The sequence below is a fragment of the Microcebus murinus genome, chromosome 16 (genome assembly GCF_040939455.1).
Source record: "Microcebus murinus isolate Inina chromosome 16, M.murinus_Inina_mat1.0, whole genome shotgun sequence".
Classification (NCBI taxonomy): Eukaryota; Metazoa; Chordata; class Mammalia; order Primates; family Cheirogaleidae; genus Microcebus; species Microcebus murinus.
Genome location: NC_134119.1, coordinates 73,685,022 through 73,704,568, shown reverse-complemented (window position 1 = coordinate 73,704,568; position 19,547 = coordinate 73,685,022). Strand labels below are relative to the sequence as shown.

Below are 19,547 nucleotides of genomic sequence, written 5' to 3'. Positions count from 1 at the left end.
CACCCCGCCCCGCCCCGCCCCGCCCCGCCCATCACCCCGGACCCTGGGAGCCCGCGGGACCAGGCCGGCCCGGCCCGGCCCGGCGCGGGGCCTGGGGCGGGAGGCGGCGGCGGGGAAGCCCAGAGAGGCTCGGCTTCTCGAGCGGGGCAGGGGCGCCCTCCGCCGCCGTCTAGGGCCACACCACCCTGAACGCCCCCGATCTCGTCTGGTCTCGGAAGCTAAGCAGGGTCGGGCCTGGTTAGTACTTGGATGGGAGACCGCCTGGGAATACCGGGTGCCACAGGCTGCTGCTTTTTTTTTTTTTTTTTTTTTTTTTTTGCCTCTTGTTCTGTCCCCTTTCTGGGAGCGCGGCGGCGGCCCGGGGTGGGGGTCACCCCCACCCTCAGCGCGCGCGCGGTGCCTGGCGCCCCAGCCCGCACCGTGGGGCCTCCTCTTGTCCCAAGCCGCGACACCGCCGCCACGCGGCAGCATGCGTGGCATCTGGACTGTCAGGTCTCAGACCAAAGGTCTGCTCTGTGGGAACCGACACGCTGGAGGAAACCTTGAGAGTCTGAGAGGGGAGGGAGTTCCAGAAGAAGGCCAGGATGTCATTTTGAGGGAGTATGTGACCAGAACTCGTCCCGTTGCTTTTGGGGTTCTATGGGCTACACGCAGGAATCTTTGGTGGTGGCACCTGATGTTGGGGGATCCGGAGTCACACCCAGACCTGCTCCACAGGCCTCCTTTTACTTTTCTCTTCGGATTCATTATTTTTAAAAAGTGTCTCTTACCTCTAGGATTGCATTTTCTTTTCTCTCTCTTTTCAAGCAGATGATGGGAGTACAAGTATTCAGGTGACATGTGTTGCCCGTGCCGCCCTCCCCCCTGTGTTCTTTTTTTTTTTTTTTTTTTGAGACAGAGTCTCGTTTTGCTGCCCAGGCTAGAGTGAGTGCCATGGCGTCAGCCTAGCTCACAGCAACCTCAATCTCCGGGCTCAAGCAATCCTGCTGCCTCAGCCTCCCGAGTAGTTGGGACTACAGGCATGCACCACCACGCCCGGCTGTGTTTTTCTATATATATTAGTTGGCCAATTAATTTCTCTCTATTTTTAGTAGAGACGGGGTCTCGCTCTTGCTCAGGCTGGTTTCGAACTCCTGACCTGGAGCAATCCGCCCGCCTCGGCCTCCCAGAGAGCTAGGATTACAGGCGTGAGCCACCGCGCCCGGCCCCCCCTGTGTTCTTATTCATATACCTCTCATGTTGTTCCAGCGTATTGTGGGGGTACCAATGTTAAGGTCGGGTGCCTTGCCCTCTCCAAGCCTCCCCCCTCGGGTCAGAGCTTCAAGTGCGCCCATCCCCCAGTCGGTGCGCACCCACCCCATGCCTAATGGATGTGTATGCCCCTCCCCTCCCCCCACCCGCCCGACACCCACCCGATGAAGGTGATTCCTCTCTGTCCACTTAGGCGTCCATCCGTTCGTACCAATTTGCTGGTGAGCGCGCTCACGTGGTGCTCGTGTGTCCATTCTTGGGATACTTGGCCTACTGGAACGGGTTCCAGCTCTGGCCAGGAGAACACGAGAGGCGCCCTCTCACCGCTGCTCCTCACAGCCGAATGGCACTCCGTGGTGTCCACGTGCCACCATTTTATTGATGCACTCCTGGATGGATGGGCACTCGGGTCGCTTCCACGTCTTTGGGATTGTGAATTGTGCCCTAACTGTAACCCTAACCCTTACCCAGCCCGTCTCCTCTGCCCCTGCCTGACGCACTCCTCCCCGGCCAGGCCCGTCACTGTCCTGGGCCCCCGCCTGACCGGCTCCTCCCCGCCCGGCCTGTCACCGTCCTCTGCCCCTGTCTGACACGCTCCTTCCCGCCCGGCCTCTCACCGTCCTCGGCCCCTGCCTGACCGGCTCCTCCGTCGCCTGGGCCTTCCAAGGGCTTGGTGTGGATGCTGCTTCCAGGAAGCCCTCCAGAAACCCGGCAGCAGGGTGGCCGCAGCAGTCTCCAGCAGCCGTCCCTAAGTCGCGTGAGTGCGGGGGACGTGCCCCCGCTGTGCCGCGGGGGCCCAGCCTGGTGTCTTCCCTGAGGCCCTGCGGCTGCCGGCTGGGCTGCCGCTCCCCGCAAGGGGAGAGCCGCGGAGGTGGGGACCGCCTCCTGATGGGGACGTACACGCAGCTCTCCACGTCGGATTCCGGGGCTCTCTGTCCTGCCCGAAGGCCCAGCTGGCCTGCGGGTCCTTAGAGTGGCAAAAACCTCCGAAAACTGAGACTGAGGGTCCGGTGGGTGTCTGCACTTTTGTGCTGGGCACCCCAGGGAGGCCCGGGGGCTGGCTGGACAACGTGGTCTGCTGGGCGGGGGGGGGGGTGTTGGAGGAGCAACTGATGCCCTTTGCACTTTGGGTAGCAAGAGTCTGAGGTGTCTCTGAGCCCTGTGCCCTGTGGGGGCGGGGCGGGGGGGAGGAGGAGGAGGAGGAGGAGGAGGTGGGAAGGGCCGGGGCCTGCAGTCCTGTTCCCGGGGGTGGCACGGCAAGTGGCTTCTTCCACAGGCTGCTTGGCCTGGGCTCCCTGCACCTGGGCCTTTGGAGGACCGGCCCTGTGCTTGCCAACACTTCCTGCAGGGACCCAGAGCTGGGAGGTGGCATCTCTCAGCCCTGCGTCGGGCAGAGCCCCAGCGGGCCATGCCCACAACCTCTCTCAGCACCGGTCCCCCAGAAGGCTCCTTTGGGACCAGGATTCTCTTGCGGTGACTCTTTAAGGTCTGGCCCCTGGATGGAGGGGCACCAGGAGTAGAGGAGCAGGAAGGGGAAGGGGGTGGCCATGCGAGGGGACACTTTGAGGCCAAGTCCCAGCTTCAGCCTGATCCTCCTGGGAACCCCGCTCTGAGACAAGGAGCCGGGCTTCGCATTCCCACAGCAGCCAGTCGTGGGCTGAGGACACCTGGGGCGTTGGGAACTCCCTGGCTTCTCCTTGGTTTAACGTCTAGAGCTGCTTGGGAATCGCGCCGCCACACACACCCGAGCGCAGGTGTCTTCCGCACAGACTGCGGGCCTCGCTCTTCTGAATGCCGCTAGCTCGCCACCCACCCACGGGTGAACCTGGTCAGGGTGCTTTCTCTCAGGGGCAGACTCTTTTCCGGGCGGGCTACCGGTGTCTCTGTTTGCTCGTTTCTTTCTTCCATTTCGGGAAAGTCTTCCTTGCTGGCTGTGGAAATCTCCTATGCCTTCCCTCGCCTATTCTGTCAGCTTTAAAATTCTCTTTCAGTTGCCACCCTCACAGATGGATTAGGAAACTCTTTCCGGTGCACTCATTAGTGAAATGACCTCCAGGAAGCTGGAATCCAATATCTAATGGCCGATTTTTAGCGAGTCCACACGCCAGGGTGGTCGGGGTCCAATGCAGCCCCGGCCAGGCCCAGGCCCCTTGGACTGGGCCACAGGAGGACACGGAGGAGGGTCCCGGCCCCCACGAAGCGGTGCCGGCAGTTCTCCACGGGCTTGGGCGTTTTCCAGAGGTAGGAGATGGAGGGGACTGATTTCTTCAGCGCCCCCCAAACCACGCCACCCCACCCCACCCATGGGACACATCCCCAGAGAGAGACGCCCCATACACTGGCTGTGCCCCAGCCCTGGCCCGGGGGAATAGGCGGCAGCCCACCCACAGGGCCAGGGGGGGGCGCAGCTGAAAGGGGTTGTGGGGGAGGGCGGCCCCTGGCTGGGGTCAAAGGGCGAGCGTCCCGCGCGTGCGCAGTCAGCGGCAGCGACGCGCTGGGGGTGGGCAGCGGGTAGGTGAAGGAGGCCGGGCGAGGAGACGAGGGGGGCTGGGAGGGCTCCACCTTGGCGAGTCCAGCCGTGGAGGCGCATCTTGTGTGAGTGTGAGTGAGTGTGAGTGTGTGTGTGTGTGTATAGAGAGACAGCCCCCCACCCCGCCCCGCCCCGCCCATCACCCCCGACCCTGGGAGCCCGCGGGACCCGGCCGGCCCGGCCCGGCCCGGCGCGGGGCCTGGGGCGGGAGGCGGCGGCGGGGAAGCCCAGAGAGGCTCGGCTTCTCGAGCGGGGCAGGGGCGCCCTCCGCCGCCGTCTAGGGCCACACCACCCTGAACGCCCCCGATCTCGTCTGGTCTCGGAAGCTAAGCAGGGTCGGGCCTGGTTAGTACTTGGATGGGAGACCGCCTGGGAATACCGGGTGCCACAGGCTGCTGCTTTTTTTTTTTTTTTTTTTTTTTTTTGCCTCTTGTTCTGTCCCCTTTCTGGGAGCGCGGCGGCGGCCCGGGGTGGGGGTCACCCCCACCCTCAGCGCGCGCGCGGTGCCTGGCGCCCCAGCCCGCACCGTGGGGCCTCCTCTTGTCCCAAGCCGCGACACCGCCGCCACGCGGCAGCATGCGTGGCATCTGGACTGTCAGGTCTCAGACCAAAGGTCTGCTCTGTGGGAACCGACACGCTGGAGGAAACCTTGAGAGTCTGAGAGGGGAGGGAGTTCCAGAAGAAGGCCAGGATGTCATTTTGAGGGAGTATGTGACCAGAACTCGTCCCGTTGCTTTTGGGGTTCTATGGGCTACACGCAGGAATCTTTGGTGGTGGCACCTGATGTTGGGGGATCCGGAGTCACACCCAGACCTGCTCCACAGGCCTCCTTTTACTTTTCTCTTCGGATTCATTATTTTTAAAAAGTGTCTCTTACCTCTAGGATTGCATTTTCTTTTCTCTCTCTTTTCAAGCAGATGATGGGAGTACAAGTATTCAGGTGACATGTGTTGCCCGTGCCGCCCTCCCCCCTGTGTTCTTTTTTTTTTTTTTTTTTTTGAGACAGAGTCTCGTTTTGCTGCCCAGGCTAGAGTGAGTGCCATGGCGTCAGCCTAGCTCACAGCAACCTCAATCTCCGGGCTCAAGCAATCCTGCTGCCTCAGCCTCCCGAGTAGTTGGGACTACAGGCATGCACCACCACGCCCGGCTGTGTTTTTCTATATATATTAGTTGGCCAATTAATTTCTCTCTATTTTTAGTAGAGACGGGGTCTCGCTCTTGCTCAGGCTGGTTTCGAACTCCTGACCTGGAGCAATCCGCCCGCCTCGGCCTCCCAGAGAGCTAGGATTACAGGCGTGAGCCACCGCGCCCGGCCCCCCCTGTGTTCTTATTCATATACCTCTCATGTTGTTCCAGCGTATTGTGGGGGTACCAATGTTAAGGTCGGGTGCCTTGCCCTCTCCAAGCCTCCCCCCTCGGGTCAGAGCTTCAAGTGCGCCCATCCCCCAGTCGGTGCGCACCCACCCCATGCCTAATGGATGTGTATGCCCCTCCCCTCCCCCCACCCGCCCGACACCCACCCGATGAAGGTGATTCCTCTCTGTCCACTTAGGCGTCCATCCGTTCGTACCAATTTGCTGGTGAGCGCGCTCACGTGGTGCTCGTGTGTCCATTCTTGGGATACTTGGCCTACTGGAACGGGTTCCAGCTCTGGCCAGGAGAACACGAGAGGCGCCCTCTCACCGCTGCTCCTCACAGCCGAATGGCACTCCGTGGTGTCCACGTGCCACATTTTATTGATGCACTCCTGGATGGATGGGCACTCGGGTCGCTTCCACGTCTTTGGGATTGTGAATTGTGCCCTAACTGTAACCCTAACCCTTACCCAGCCCGTCTCCTCTGCCCCTGCCTGACGCACTCCTCCCCGGCCAGGCCCGTCACTGTCCTGGGCCCCCGCCTGACCGGCTCCTCCCCGCCCGGCCTGTCACCGTCCTCTGCCCCTGTCTGACACGCTCCTTCCCGCCCGGCCTCTCACCGTCCTCGGCCCCTGCCTGACCGGCTCCTCCGTCGCCTGGGCCTTCCAAGGGCTTGGTGTGGATGCTGCTTCCAGGAAGCCCTCCAGAAACCCGGCAGCAGGGTGGCCGCAGCAGTCTCCAGCAGCCGTCCCTAAGTCGCGTGAGTGCGGGGGACGTGCCCCCGCTGTGCCGCGGGGGCCCAGCCTGGTGTCTTCCCTGAGGCCCTGCGGCTGCCGGCTGGGCTGCCGCTCCCCGCAAGGGGAGAGCCGCGGAGGTGGGGACCGCCTCCTGATGGGGACGTACACGCAGCTCTCCACGTCGGATTCCGGGGCTCTCTGTCCTGCCCGAAGGCCCAGCTGGCCTGCGGGTCCTTAGAGTGGCAAAAACCTCCGAAAACTGAGACTGAGGGTCCGGTGGGTGTCTGCACTTTTGTGCTGGGCACCCCAGGGAGGCCCGGGGGCTGGCTGGACAACGTGGTCTGCTGGGCGGGGGGGGGGGTGTTGGAGGAGCAACTGATGCCCTTTGCACTTTGGGTAGCAAGAGTCTGAGGTGTCTCTGAGCCCTGTGCCCTGTGGGGGCGGGGCGGGGGGGAGGAGGAGGAGGAGGAGGAGGAGGTGGGAAGGGCGGGGCCTGCAGTCCTGTTCCCGGGGTGGCACGGCAAGTGGCTTCTTCCACAGGCTGCTTGGCCTGGGCTCCCTGCACCTGGGCCTTTGGAGGACCGGCCCTGTGCTTGCCAACACTTCCTGCAGGGACCCAGAGCTGGGAGGTGGCATCTCTCAGCCCTGGGTCGGGCAGAGCCCCAGCGGGCCATGCCCACAACCTCTCTCAGCACCGGTCCCCCAGAAGGCTCCTTTGGGACCAGGATTCTCTTGCGGTGACTCTTTAAGGTCTGGCCCCTGGATGGAGGGGCACCAGGAGTAGAGGAGCAGGAAGGGGAAGGGGGTGGCCATGCGAGGGGACACTTTGAGGCCAAGTCCCAGCTTCAGCCTGATCCTCCTGGGAACCCCGCTCTGAGACAAGGAGCCGGGCTTCGCATTCCCACAGCAGCCAGTCGTGGGCTGAGGACACCTGGGGCGTTGGGAACTCCCTGGCTTCTCCTTGGTTTAACATCTAGAGCTGCTTGTGAATCGCGCCGCCACACACACCCGAGCGCAGGTGTCTTCCGCACAGACTGCGGGCCTCGCTCTTCTGAATGCCGCTAGCTCGCCACCCACCCACGGGTGAACCTGGTCAGGGTGCTTTCTCTCAGGGGCAGACTCTTTTCCGGGCGGGCTACCGGTGTCTCTGTTTGCTCGTTTCTTTCTTCCATTTCGGGAAAGTCTTCCTTGCTGGCTGTGGAAATCTCCTATGCCTTCCCTCGCCTATTCTGTCAGCTTTAAAATTCTCTTTCAGTTGCCACCCTCACAGATGGATTAGGAAACTCTTTCCGGTGCACTCATTAGTGAAATGACCTCCAGGAAGCTGGAATCCAATATCTAATGGCCGATTTTTAGCGAGTCCACACGCCAGGGTGGTCGGGGTCCAATGCAGCCCCGGCCAGGCCCAGGCCCCTTGGACTGGGCCACAGGAGGACACTGAGGAGGGTCCCGGCCCCCACGAAGCGGTGCCGGCAGTTCTCCACGGGCTTGGGCGTTTTCCAGAGGTAGGAGATGGAGGGGACTGATTTCTTCAGCGCCCCCCAAACCACGCCACCCCACCAAACCCATGGGACACATCCCCAGAGAGAGACGCCCCATACACTGGCTGTGCCCCAGCCCTGGCCCGGGGGAATAGGCGGCAGCCCACACACAGGGCGAGGGGGGGGGCGCAGCTGAAAGGGGTTGTGGGGGAGGGCGGCCCCTGGCTGGGGTCAAAGGGCGAGCGTCCCGCGCGTGCGCAGTCAGCGGCAGCGACGCGCTGGGGGTGGGCAGCGGGTAGGTGAAGGAGGCCGGGCGAGGAGACGAGGGGGGCTGGGAGGGCTCCACCTTGGCGAGTCCAGCCGTGGAGGCGCATCTTGTGTGAGTGTGAGTGAGTGTGAGTGTGTGTGTGTGTGTGTAGAGAGAGACAGCCCCCCACCCCGCCCCGCCCCGCCCCGCCCCGCCCATCACCCCGGACCCTGGGAGCCCGCGGGACCAGGCCGGCCCGGCCCGGCCCGGCGTGGGGCCTGGGGCGGGAGGCGGCGGCGGGGAAGCCCAGAGAGGCTCGGCTTCTCGAGCGGGGCAGGGGCGCCCTCCCGCCGCCGTCTAGGGCCACACCACCCTGAACGCCCCCGATCTCGTCTGGTCTCGGAAGCTAAGCAGGGTCGGGCCTGGTTAGTACTTGGATGGGAGACCGCCTGGGAATACCGGGTGCCACAGGCTGCTGCTTTTTTTTTTTTTTTTTTTTTTTTTTTGCCTCTTGTTCTGTCCCCTTTCTGGGAGCGCGGCGGCGGCCCGGGGTGGGGGTCACCCCCACCCTCAGCGCGCGCGCGGTGCCTGGCGCCCCAGCCCGCACCGTGGGGCCTCCTCTTGTCCCAAGCCGCGACACCGCCGCCACGCGGCAGCATGCGTGGCATCTGGACTGTCAGGTCTCAGACCAAAGGTCTGCTCTGTGGGAACCGACACGCTGGAGGAAACCTTGAGAGTCTGAGAGGGGAGGGAGTTCCAGAAGAAGGCCAGGATGTCATTTTGAGGGAGTATGTGACCAGAACTCGTCCCGTTGCTTTTGGGGTTCTATGGGCTACACGCAGGAATCTTTGGTGGTGGCACCTGATGTTGGGGGATCCGGAGTCACACCCAGACCTGCTCCACAGGCCTCCTTTTACTTTTCTCTTCGGATTCATTATTTTTAAAAAGTGTCTCTTACCTCTAGGATTGCATTTTCTTTTCTCTCTCTTTTCAAGCAGATGATGGGAGTACAAGTATTCAGGTGACATGTGTTGCCCGTGCCGCCCTCCCCCCTGTGTTCTTTTTTTTTTTTTTTTTTTTGAGACAGAGTCTCGTTTTGCTGCCCAGGCTAGAGTGAGTGCCATGGCGTCAGCCTAGCTCACAGCAACCTCAATCTCCGGGCTCAAGCAATCCTGCTGCCTCAGCCTCCCGAGTAGTTGGGACTACAGGCATGCACCACCACGCCCGGCTGTGTTTTTCTATATATATTAGTTGGCCAATTAATTTCTCTCTATTTTTAGTAGAGACGGGGTCTCGCTCTTGCTCAGGCTGGTTTCGAACTCCTGACCTGGAGCAATCCGCCCGCCTCGGCCTCCCAGAGAGCTAGGATTACAGGCGTGAGCCACCGCGCCCGGCCCCCCCTGTGTTCTTATTCATATACCTCTCATGTTGTTCCAGCGTATTGTGGGGGTACCAATGTTAAGGTCGGGTGCCTTGCCCTCTCCAAGCCTCCCCCCTCGGGTCAGAGCTTCAAGTGCGCCCATCCCCCAGTCGGTGCGCACCCACCCCATGCCTAATGGATGTGTATGCCCCTCCCCTCCCCCCACCCGCCCGACACCCACCCGATGAAGGTGATTCCTCTCTGTCCACTTAGGCGTCCATCCGTTCGTACCAATTTGCTGGTGAGCGCGCTCACGTGGTGCTCGTGTGTCCATTCTTGGGATACTTGGCCTACTGGAACGGGTTCCAGCTCTGGCCAGGAGAACACGAGAGGCGCCCTCTCACCGCTGCTCCTCACAGCCGAATGGCACTCCGTGGTGTCCACGTGCCACATTTTATTGATGCACTCCTGGATGGATGGGCACTCGGGTCGCTTCCACGTCTTTGGGATTGTGAATTGTGCCCTAACTGTAACCCTAACCCTTACCCAGCCCGTCTCCTCTGCCCCTGCCTGACGCACTCCTCCCCGGCCAGGCCCGTCACTGTCCTGGGCCCCCGCCTGACCGGCTCCTCCCCGCCCGGCCTGTCACCGTCCTCTGCCCCTGTCTGACACGCTCCTTCCCGCCCGGCCTCTCACCGTCCTCGGCCCCTGCCTGACCGGCTCCTCCGTCGCCTGGGCCTTCCAAGGGCTTGGTGTGGATGCTGCTTCCAGGAAGCCCTCCAGAAACCCGGCAGCAGGGTGGCCGCAGCAGTCTCCAGCAGCCGTCCCTAAGTCGCGTGAGTGCGGGGGACGTGCCCCCGCTGTGCCGCGGGGGCCCAGCCTGGTGTCTTCCCTGAGGCCCTGCGGCTGCCGGCTGGGCTGCCGCTCCCCGCAAGGGGAGAGCCGCGGAGGTGGGGACCGCCTCCTGATGGGGACGTACACGCAGCTCTCCACGTCGGATTCCGGGGCTCTCTGTCCTGCCCGAAGGCCCAGCTGGCCTGCGGGTCCTTAGAGTGGCAAAAACCTCCGAAAACTGAGACTGAGGGTCCGGTGGGTGTCTGCACTTTTGTGCTGGGCACCCCAGGGAGGCCCGGGGGCTGGCTGGACAACGTGGTCTGCTGGGCGGGGGGGGGGTGTTGGAGGAGCAACTGATGCCCTTTGCACTTTGGGTAGCAAGAGTCTGAGGTGTCTCTGAGCCCTGTGCCCTGTGGGGGCGGGGCGGGGGGGAGGAGGAGGAGGAGGAGGAGGAGGTGGGAAGGGCGGGGCCTGCAGTCCTGTTCCCGGGGTGGCACGGCAAGTGGCTTCTTCCACAGGCTGCTTGGCCTGGGCTCCCTGCACCTGGGCCTTTGGAGGACCGGCCCTGTGCTTGCCAACACTTCCTGCAGGGACCCAGAGCTGGGAGGTGGCATCTCTCAGCCCTGGGTCGGGCAGAGCCCCAGCGGGCCATGCCCACAACCTCTCTCAGCACCGGTCCCCCAGAAGGCTCCTTTGGGACCAGGATTCTCTTGCGGTGACTCTTTAAGGTCTGGCCCCTGGATGGAGGGGCACCAGGAGTAGAGGAGCAGGAAGGGGAAGGGGGTGGCCATGCGAGGGGACACTTTGAGGCCAAGTCCCAGCTTCAGCCTGATCCTCCTGGGAACCCCGCTCTGAGACAAGGAGCCGGGCTTCGCATTCCCACAGCAGCCAGTCGTGGGCTGAGGACACCTGGGGCGTTGGGAACTCCCTGGCTTCTCCTGGGTTTAACGTCTAGAGCTGCTTGTGAATCGCGCCGCCACACACACCCGAGCGCAGGTGTCTTCCGCACAGACTGCGGGCCTCGCTCTTCTGAATGCCGCTAGCTCGCCACCCACCCACGGGTGAACCTGGTCAGGGTGCTTTCTCTCAGGGGCAGACTCTTTTCCGGGCGGGCTACCGGTGTCTCTGTTTGCTCGTTTCTTTCTTCCATTTCGGGAAAGTCTTCCTTGCTGGCTGTGGAAATCTCCTATGCCTTCCCTCGCCTATTCTGTCAGCTTTAAAATTCTCTTTCAGTTGCCACCCTCACAGATGGATTAGGAAACTCTTTCCGGTGCACTCATTAGTGAAATGACCTCCAGGAAGCTGGAATCCAATATCTAATGGCCGATTTTTAGCGAGTCCACACGCCAGGGTGGTCGGGGTCCAATGCAGCCCCGGCCAGGCCCAGGCCCCTTGGACTGGGCCACAGGAGGACACTGAGGAGGGTCCCGGCCCCCACGAAGCGGTGCCGGCAGTTCTCCACGGGCTTGGGCGTTTTCCAGAGGTAGGAGATGGAGGGGACTGATTTCTTCAGCGCCCCCCAAACCACGCCACCCCACCCCACCCATGGGACACATCCCCAGAGAGAGACGCCCCATACACTGGCTGTGCCCCAGCCCTGGCCCGGGGGAATAGGCGGCAGCCCACACACAGGGCGAGGGGGGGGGCGCAGCTGAAAGGGGTTGTGGGGGAGGGCGGCCCCTGGCTGGGGTCAAAGGGCGAGCGTCCCGCGCGTGCGCAGTCAGCGGCAGCGACGCGCTGGGGGTGGGCAGCGGGTAGGTGAAGGAGGCCGGGCGAGGAGACGAGGGGGGCTGGGAGGGCTCCACCTTGGCGAGTCCAGCCGTGGAGGCGCATCTTGTGTGAGTGTGAGTGTGAGTGTGTGTGTGTGTGTGTAGAGAGAGACAGCCCCCCACCCCGCCCCGCCCCGCCCCGCCCCGCCCATCACCCCGGACCCTGGGAGCCCGCGGGACCAGGCCGGCCCGGCCCGGCCCGGCGCGGGGCCTGGGGCGGGAGGCGGCGGCGGGGAAGCCCAGAGAGGCTCGGCTTCTCGAGCGGGGCAGGGGCGCCCTCCGCCGCCGTCTAGGGCCACACCACCCTGAACGCCCCCGATCTCGTCTGGTCTCGGAAGCTAAGCAGGGTCGGGCCTGGTTAGTACTTGGATGGGAGACCGCCTGGGAATACCGGGTGCCACAGGCTGCTGCTTTTTTTTTTTTTTTTTTTTTTTTTTGCCTCTTGTTCTGTCCCCTTTCTGGGAGCGCGGCGGCGGCCCGGGGTGGGGGTCACCCCCACCCTCAGCGCGCGCGCGGTGCCTGGCGCCCCAGCCCGCACCGTGGGGCCTCCTCTTGTCCCAAGCCGCGACACCGCCGCCACGCGGCAGCATGCGTGGCATCTGGACTGTCAGGTCTCAGACCAAAGGTCTGCTCTGTGGGAACCGACACGCTGGAGGAAACCTTGAGAGTCTGAGAGGGGAGGGAGTTCCAGAAGAAGGCCAGGATGTCATTTTGAGGGAGTATGTGACCAGAACTCGTCCCGTTGCTTTTGGGGTTCTATGGGCTACACGCAGGAATCTTTGGTGGTGGCACCTGATGTTGGGGGATCCGGAGTCACACCCAGACCTGCTCCACAGGCCTCCTTTTACTTTTCTCTTCGGATTCATTATTTTTAAAAAGTGTCTCTTACCTCTAGGATTGCATTTTCTTTTCTCTCTCTTTTCAAGCAGATGATGGGAGTACAAGTATTCAGGTGACATGTGTTGCCCGTGCCGCCCTCCCCCCTGTGTTCTTTTTTTTTTTTTTTTTTTTGAGACAGAGTCTCGTTTTGCTGCCCAGGCTAGAGTGAGTGCCATGGCGTCAGCCTAGCTCACAGCAACCTCAATCTCCGGGCTCAAGCAATCCTGCTGCCTCAGCCTCCCGAGTAGTTGGGACTACAGGCATGCACCACCACGCCCGGCTGTGTTTTTCTATATATATTAGTTGGCCAATTAATTTCTCTCTATTTTTAGTAGAGACGGGGTCTCGCTCTTGCTCAGGCTGGTTTCGAACTCCTGACCTGGAGCAATCCGCCCGCCTCGGCCTCCCAGAGAGCTAGGATTACAGGCGTGAGCCACCGCGCCCGGCCCCCCCTGTGTTCTTATTCATATACCTCTCATGTTGTTCCAGCGTATTGTGGGGGTACCAATGTTAAGGTCGGGTGCCTTGCCCTCTCCAAGCCTCCCCCCTCGGGTCAGAGCTTCAAGTGCGCCCATCCCCCAGTCGGTGCGCACCCACCCCATGCCTAATGGATGTGTATGCCCCTCCCCTCCCCCCACCCGCCCGACACCCACCCGATGAAGGTGATTCCTCTCTGTCCACTTAGGCGTCCATCCGTTCGTACCAATTTGCTGGTGAGCGCGCTCACGTGGTGCTCGTGTGTCCATTCTTGGGATACTTGGCCTACTGGAACGGGTTCCAGCTCTGGCCAGGAGAACACGAGAGGCGCCCTCTCACCGCTGCTCCTCACAGCCGAATGGCACTCCGTGGTGTCCACGTGCCACATTTTATTGATGCACTCCTGGATGGATGGGCACTCGGGTCGCTTCCACGTCTTTGGGATTGTGAATTGTGCCCTAACTGTAACCCTAACCCTTACCCAGCCCGTCTCCTCTGCCCCTGCCTGACGCACTCCTCCCCGGCCAGGCCCGTCACTGTCCTGGGCCCCCGCCTGACCGGCTCCTCCCCGCCCGGCCTGTCACCGTCCTCTGCCCCTGTCTGACACGCTCCTTCCCGCCCGGCCTCTCACCGTCCTCGGCCCCTGCCTGACCGGCTCCTCCGTCGCCTGGGCCTTCCAAGGGCTTGGTGTGGATGCTGCTTCCAGGAAGCCCTCCAGAAACCCGGCAGCAGGGTGGCCGCAGCAGTCTCCAGCAGCCGTCCCTAAGTCGCGTGAGTGCGGGGGACGTGCCCCCGCTGTGCCGCGGGGGCCCAGCCTGGTGTCTTCCCTGAGGCCCTGCGGCTGCCGGCTGGGCTGCCGCTCCCCGCAAGGGGAGAGCCGCGGAGGTGGGGACCGCCTCCTGATGGGGACGTACACGCAGCTCTCCACGTCGGATTCCGGGGCTCTCTGTCCTGCCCGAAGGCCCAGCTGGCCTGCGGGTCCTTAGAGTGGCAAAAACCTCCGAAAACTGAGACTGAGGGTCCGGTGGGTGTCTGCACTTTTGTGCTGGGCACCCCAGGGAGGCCCGGGGGCTGGCTGGACAACGTGGTCTGCTGGGCGGGGGGGGGGTGTTGGAGGAGCAACTGATGCCCTTTGCACTTTGGGTAGCAAGAGTCTGAGGTGTCTCTGAGCCCTGTGCCCTGTGGGGGCGGGGCGGGGGGGAGGAGGAGGAGGAGGAGGAGGAGGTGGGAAGGGCGGGGCCTGCAGTCCTGTTCCCGGGGTGGCACGGCAAGTGGCTTCTTCCACAGGCTGCTTGGCCTGGGCTCCCTGCACCTGGGCCTTTGGAGGACCGGCCCTGTGCTTGCCAACACTTCCTGCAGGGACCCAGAGCTGGGAGGTGGCATCTCTCAGCCCTGGGTCGGGCAGAGCCCCAGCGGGCCATGCCCACAACCTCTCTCAGCACCGGTCCCCCAGAAGGCTCCTTTGGGACCAGGATTCTCTTGCGGTGACTCTTTAAGGTCTGGCCCCTGGATGGAGGGGCACCAGGAGTAGAGGAGCAGGAAGGGGAAGGGGGTGGCCATGCGAGGGGACACTTTGAGGCCAAGTCCCAGCTTCAGCCTGATCCTCCTGGGAACCCCGCTCTGAGACAAGGAGCCGGGCTTCGCATTCCCACAGCAGCCAGTCGTGGGCTGAGGACACCTGGGGCGTTGGGAACTCCCTGGCTTCTCCTTGGTTTAACATCTAGAGCTGCTTGTGAATCGCGCCGCCACACACACCCGAGCGCAGGTGTCTTCCGCACAGACTGCGGGCCTCGCTCTTCTGAATGCCGCTAGCTCGCCACCCACCCACGGGTGAACCTGGTCAGGGTGCTTTCTCTCAGGGGCAGACTCTTTTCCGGGCGGGCTACCGGTGTCTCTGTTTGCTCGTTTCTTTCTTCCATTTCGGGAAAGTCTTCCTTGCTGGCTGTGGAAATCTCCTATGCCTTCCCTCGCCTATTCTGTCAGCTTTAAAATTCTCTTTCAGTTGCCACCCTCACAGATGGATTAGGAAACTCTTTCCGGTGCACTCATTAGTGAAATGACCTCCAGGAAGCTGGAATCCAATATCTAATGGCCGATTTTTAGCGAGTCCACACGCCAGGGTGGTCGGGGTCCAATGCAGCCCCGGCCAGGCCCAGGCCCCTTGGACTGGGCCACAGGAGGACACTGAGGAGGGTCCCGGCCCCCACGAAGCGGTGCCGGCAGTTCTCCACGGGCTTGGGCGTTTTCCAGAGGTAGGAGATGGAGGGGACTGATTTCTTCAGCGCCCCCCAAACCACGCCACCCCACCAAACCCATGGGACACATCCCCAGAGAGAGACGCCCCATACACTGGCTGTGCCCCAGCCCTGGCCCGGGGGAATAGGCGGCAGCCCACACACAGGGCGAGGGGGGGGGCGCAGCTGAAAGGGGTTGTGGGGGAGGGCGGCCCCTGGCTGGGGTCAAAGGGCGAGCGTCCCGCGCGTGCGCAGTCAGCGGCAGCGACGCGCTGGGGGTGGGCAGCGGGTAGGTGAAGGAGGCCGGGCGAGGAGACGAGGGGGGCTGGGAGGGCTCCACCTTGGCGAGTCCAGCCGTGGAGGCGCATCTTGTGTGAGTGTGAGTGAGTGTGAGTGTGTGTGTGTGTGTGTAGAGAGAGACAGCCCCCCACCCCGCCCCGCCCCGCCCCGCCCCGCCCATCACCCCGGACCCTGGGAGCCCGCGGGACCAGGCCGGCCCGGCCCGGCCCGGCGTGGGGCCTGGGGCGGGAGGCGGCGGCGGGGAAGCCCAGAGAGGCTCGGCTTCTCGAGCGGGGCAGGGGCGCCCTCCGCCGCCGTCTAGGGCCACACCACCCTGAACGCCCCCGATCTCGTCTGGTCTCGGAAGCTAAGCAGGGTCGGGCCTGGTTAGTACTTGGATGGGAGACCGCCTGGGAATACCGGGTGCCACAGGCTGCTGCTTTTTTTTTTTTTTTTTTTTTTTTTTTTGCCTCTTGTTCTGTCCCCTTTCTGGGAGCGCGGCGGCGGCCCGGGGTGGGGGTCACCCCCACCCTCAGCGCGCGCGCGGTGCCTGGCGCCCCAGCCCGCACCGTGGGGCCTCCTCTTGTCCCAAGCCGCGACACCGCCGCCACGCGGCAGCATGCGTGGCATCTGGACTGTCAGGTCTCAGACCAAAGGTCTGCTCTGTGGGAACCGACACGCTGGAGGAAACCTTGAGAGTCTGAGAGGGGAGGGAGTTCCAGAAGAAGGCCAGGATGTCATTTTGAGGGAGTATGTGACCAGAACTCGTCCCGTTGCTTTTGGGGTTCTATGGGCTACACGCAGGAATCTTTGGTGGTGGCACCTGATGTTGGGGGATCCGGAGTCACACCCAGACCTGCTCCACAGGCCTCCTTTTACTTTTCTCTTCGGATTCATTATTTTTAAAAAGTGTCTCTTACCTCTAGGATTGCATTTTCTTTTCTCTCTCTTTTCAAGCAGATGATGGGAGTACAAGTATTCAGGTGACATGTGTTGCCCGTGCCGCCCTCCCCCCTGTGTTCTTTTTTTTTTTTTTTTTTTTGAGACAGAGTCTCGTTTTGCTGCCAAGGCTAGAGTGAGTGCCATGGCGTCAGCCTAGCTCACAGCAACCTCAATCTCCGGGCTCAAGCAATCCTGCTGCCTCAGCCTCCCGAGTAGTTGGGACTACAGGCATGCACCACCACGCCCGGCTGTGTTTTTCTATATATATTAGTTGGCCAATTAATTTCTCTCTATTTTTAGTAGAGACGGGGTCTCGCTCTTGCTCAGGCTGGTTTCGAACTCCTGACCTGGAGCAATCCGCCCGCCTCGGCCTCCCAGAGAGCTAGGATTACAGGCGTGAGCCACCGCGCCCGGCCCCCCCTGTGTTCTTATTCATATACCTCTCATGTTGTTCCAGCGTATTGTGGGGGTACCAATGTTAAGGTCGGGTGCCTTGCCCTCTCCAAGCCTCCCCCCTCGGGTCAGAGCTTCAAGTGCGCCCATCCCCCAGTCGGTGCGCACCCACCCCATGCCTAATGGATGTGTATGCCCCTCCCCTCCCCCCACCCGCCCGACACCCACCCGATGAAGGTGATTCCTCTCTGTCCACTTAGGCGTCCATCCGTTCGTACCAATTTGCTGGTGAGCGCGCTCACGTGGTGCTCGTGTGTCCATTCTTGGGATACTTGGCCTACTGGAACGGGTTCCAGCTCTGGCCAGGAGAACACGAGAGGCGCCCTCTCACCGCTGCTCCTCACAGCCGAATGGCACTCCGTGGTGTCCACGTGCCACATTTTATTGATGCACTCCTGGATGGATGGGCACTCGGGTCGCTTCCACGTCTTTGGGATTGTGAATTGTGCCCTAACTGTAACCCTAACCCTTACCCAGCCCGTCTCCTCTGCCCCTGCCTGACGCACTCCTCCCCGGCCAGGCCCGTCACTGTCCTGGGCCCCCGCCTGACCGGCTCCTCCCCGCCCGGCCTGTCACCGTCCTCTGCCCCTGTCTGACACGCTCCTTCCCGCCCGGCCTCTCACCGTCCTCGGCCCCTGCCTGACCGGCTCCTCCGTCGCCTGGGCCTTCCAAGGGCTTGGTGTGGATGCTGCTTCCAGGAAGCCCTCCAGAAACCCGGCAGCAGGGTGGCCGCAGCAGTCTCCAGCAGCCGTCCCTAAGTCGCGTGAGTGCGGGGGACGTGCCCCCGCTGTGCCGCGGGGGCCCAGCCTGGTGTCTTCCCTGAGGCCCTGCGGCTGCCGGCTGGGCTGCCGCTCCCCGCAAGGGGAGAGCCGCGGAGGTGGGGACCGCCTCCTGATGGGGACGTACACGCAGCTCTCCACGTCGGATTCCGGGGCTCTCTGTCCTGCCCGAAGGCCCAGCTGGCCTGCGGGTCCTTAGAGTGGCAAAAACCTCCGAAAACTGAGACTGAGGGTCCGGTGGGTGTCTGCACTTTTGTGCTGGGCACCCCAGGGAGGCCCGGGGGCTGGCTGGACAACGTGGTCTGCTGGGCGGGGGGGGGGTGTTGGAGGAGCAACTGATGCCCTTTGCACTTTGGGTAGCAAGAGTCTGAGGTGTCTCTGAGCCCTGTGCCCTGTGGGGGCGGGGCGGGGGGGAGGAGGAGGAGGAGGAGGAGGAGGTGGGAAGGGCGGGGCCTGCAGTCCTGTTCCCGGGGTGGCACGGCAAGTGGCTTCTTCCACAGGCTGCTTGGCCTGGGCTCCCTGCACCTGGGCCTTTGGAGGACCGGCCCTGTGCTTGCCAACACTTCCTGCAGGGACCCAGAGCTGGGAGGTGGCATCTCTCAGCCCTGGGTCGGGCAGAGCCCCAGCGGGCCATGCCCACAACCTCTCTCAGCACCGGTCCCCCAGAAGGCTCCTTTGGGACCAGGATTCTCTTGCGGTGACTCTTTAAGGTCTGGCCCCTGGATGGAGGGGCACCAGGAGTAGAGGAGCAGGAAGGGGAAGGGGGTGGCCATGCGAGGGGACACTTTGAGGCCAAGTCCCAGCTTCAGCCTGATCCTCCTGGGAACCCCGCTCTGAGACAAGGAGCCGGGCTTCGCATTCCCACAGCAGCCAGTCGTGGGCTGAGGACACCTGGGGCGTTGGGAACTCCCTGGCTTCTCCTGGGTTTAACGTCTAGAGCTGCTTGTGAATCGCGCCGCCACACACACCCGAGCGCAGGTGTCTTCCGCACAGACTGCGGGCCTCGCTCTTCTGAATGCCGCTAGCTCGCCACCCACCCACGGGTGAACCTGGTCAGGGTGCTTTCTCTCAGGGGCAGACTCTTTTCCGGGCGGGCTACCGGTGTCTCTGTTTGCTCGTTTCTTTCTTCCATTTCGGGAAAGTCTTCCTTGCTGGCTGTGGAAATCTCCTATGCCTTCCCTCGCCTATTCTGTCAGCTTTAAAATTCTCTTTCAGTTGCCACCCTCACAGATGGATTAGGAAACTCTTTCCGGTGCACTCATTAGTGAAATGACCTCCAGGAAGCTGGAATCCAATATCTAATGGCCGATTTTTAGCGAGTCCACACGCCAGGGTGGTCGGGGTCCAATGCAGCCCCGGCCAGGCCCAGGCCCCTTGGACTGGGCCACAGGAGGACACTGAGGAGGGTCCCGGCCCCCACGAAGCGGTGCCGGCAGTTCTCCACGGGCTTGGGCGTTTTCCAGAGGTAGGAGATGGAGGGGACTGATTTCTTCAGCGCCCCCCAAACCACGCCACCCCACCCCACCCATGGGACACATCCCCAGAGAGAGACGCCCCATACACTGGCTGTGCCCCAGCCCTGGCCCGGGGGAATAGGCGGCAGCCCACACACAGGGCGAGGGGGGGGGCGCAGCTGAAAGGGGTTGTGGGGGAGGGCGGCCCCTGGCTGGGGTCAAAGGGCGAGCGTCCCGCGCGTGCGCAGTCAGCGGCAGCGACGCGCTGGGGGTGGGCAGCGGGTAGGTGAAGGAGGCCGGGCGAGGAGACGAGGGGGGCTGGGAGGGCTCCACCTTGGCGAGTCCAGCCGTGGAGGCGCATCTTGTGTGAGTGTGAGTGTGAGTGTGTGTGTGTGTGTGTAGAGAGAGACAGCCCCCCACCCCGCCCCGCCCCGCCCCGCCCCGCCCATCACCCCGGACCCTGGGAGCCCGCGGGACCAGGCCGGC

The 19,547-nt window shown here is 62.9% G+C and overlaps 5 non-coding genes across 5 annotated transcripts; all 5 read left to right on the top strand.

The window, feature by feature from the left end:
• Positions 1–167: 167 nt before the first annotated feature.
• LOC142861232 (5S ribosomal RNA) lies at positions 168–286 on the top strand. The gene has a single exon (XR_012912599.1). It is a non-coding gene; the product is annotated as a 5S ribosomal RNA (ribosomal RNA).
• Positions 287–4,056: 3,770 nt separating this feature from the next.
• Positions 4,057–4,175, top strand: LOC142861231 (5S ribosomal RNA). Its single transcript, XR_012912598.1, has one exon. It is a non-coding gene; the product is annotated as a 5S ribosomal RNA (ribosomal RNA).
• A 3,781-nt stretch (positions 4,176–7,956) lies between these two features.
• LOC142861230 (5S ribosomal RNA) lies at positions 7,957–8,075 on the top strand. Its single transcript, XR_012912597.1, has one exon. It is a non-coding gene; the product is annotated as a 5S ribosomal RNA (ribosomal RNA).
• A 3,776-nt stretch (positions 8,076–11,851) lies between these two features.
• LOC142861228 (5S ribosomal RNA) lies at positions 11,852–11,970 on the top strand. Its single transcript, XR_012912595.1, has one exon. It is a non-coding gene; the product is annotated as a 5S ribosomal RNA (ribosomal RNA).
• A 3,779-nt stretch (positions 11,971–15,749) lies between these two features.
• Positions 15,750–15,868, top strand: LOC142861227 (5S ribosomal RNA). Its single transcript, XR_012912594.1, has one exon. It is a non-coding gene; the product is annotated as a 5S ribosomal RNA (ribosomal RNA).
• The last annotated feature ends 3,679 nt before the right edge of the window (positions 15,869–19,547 follow it).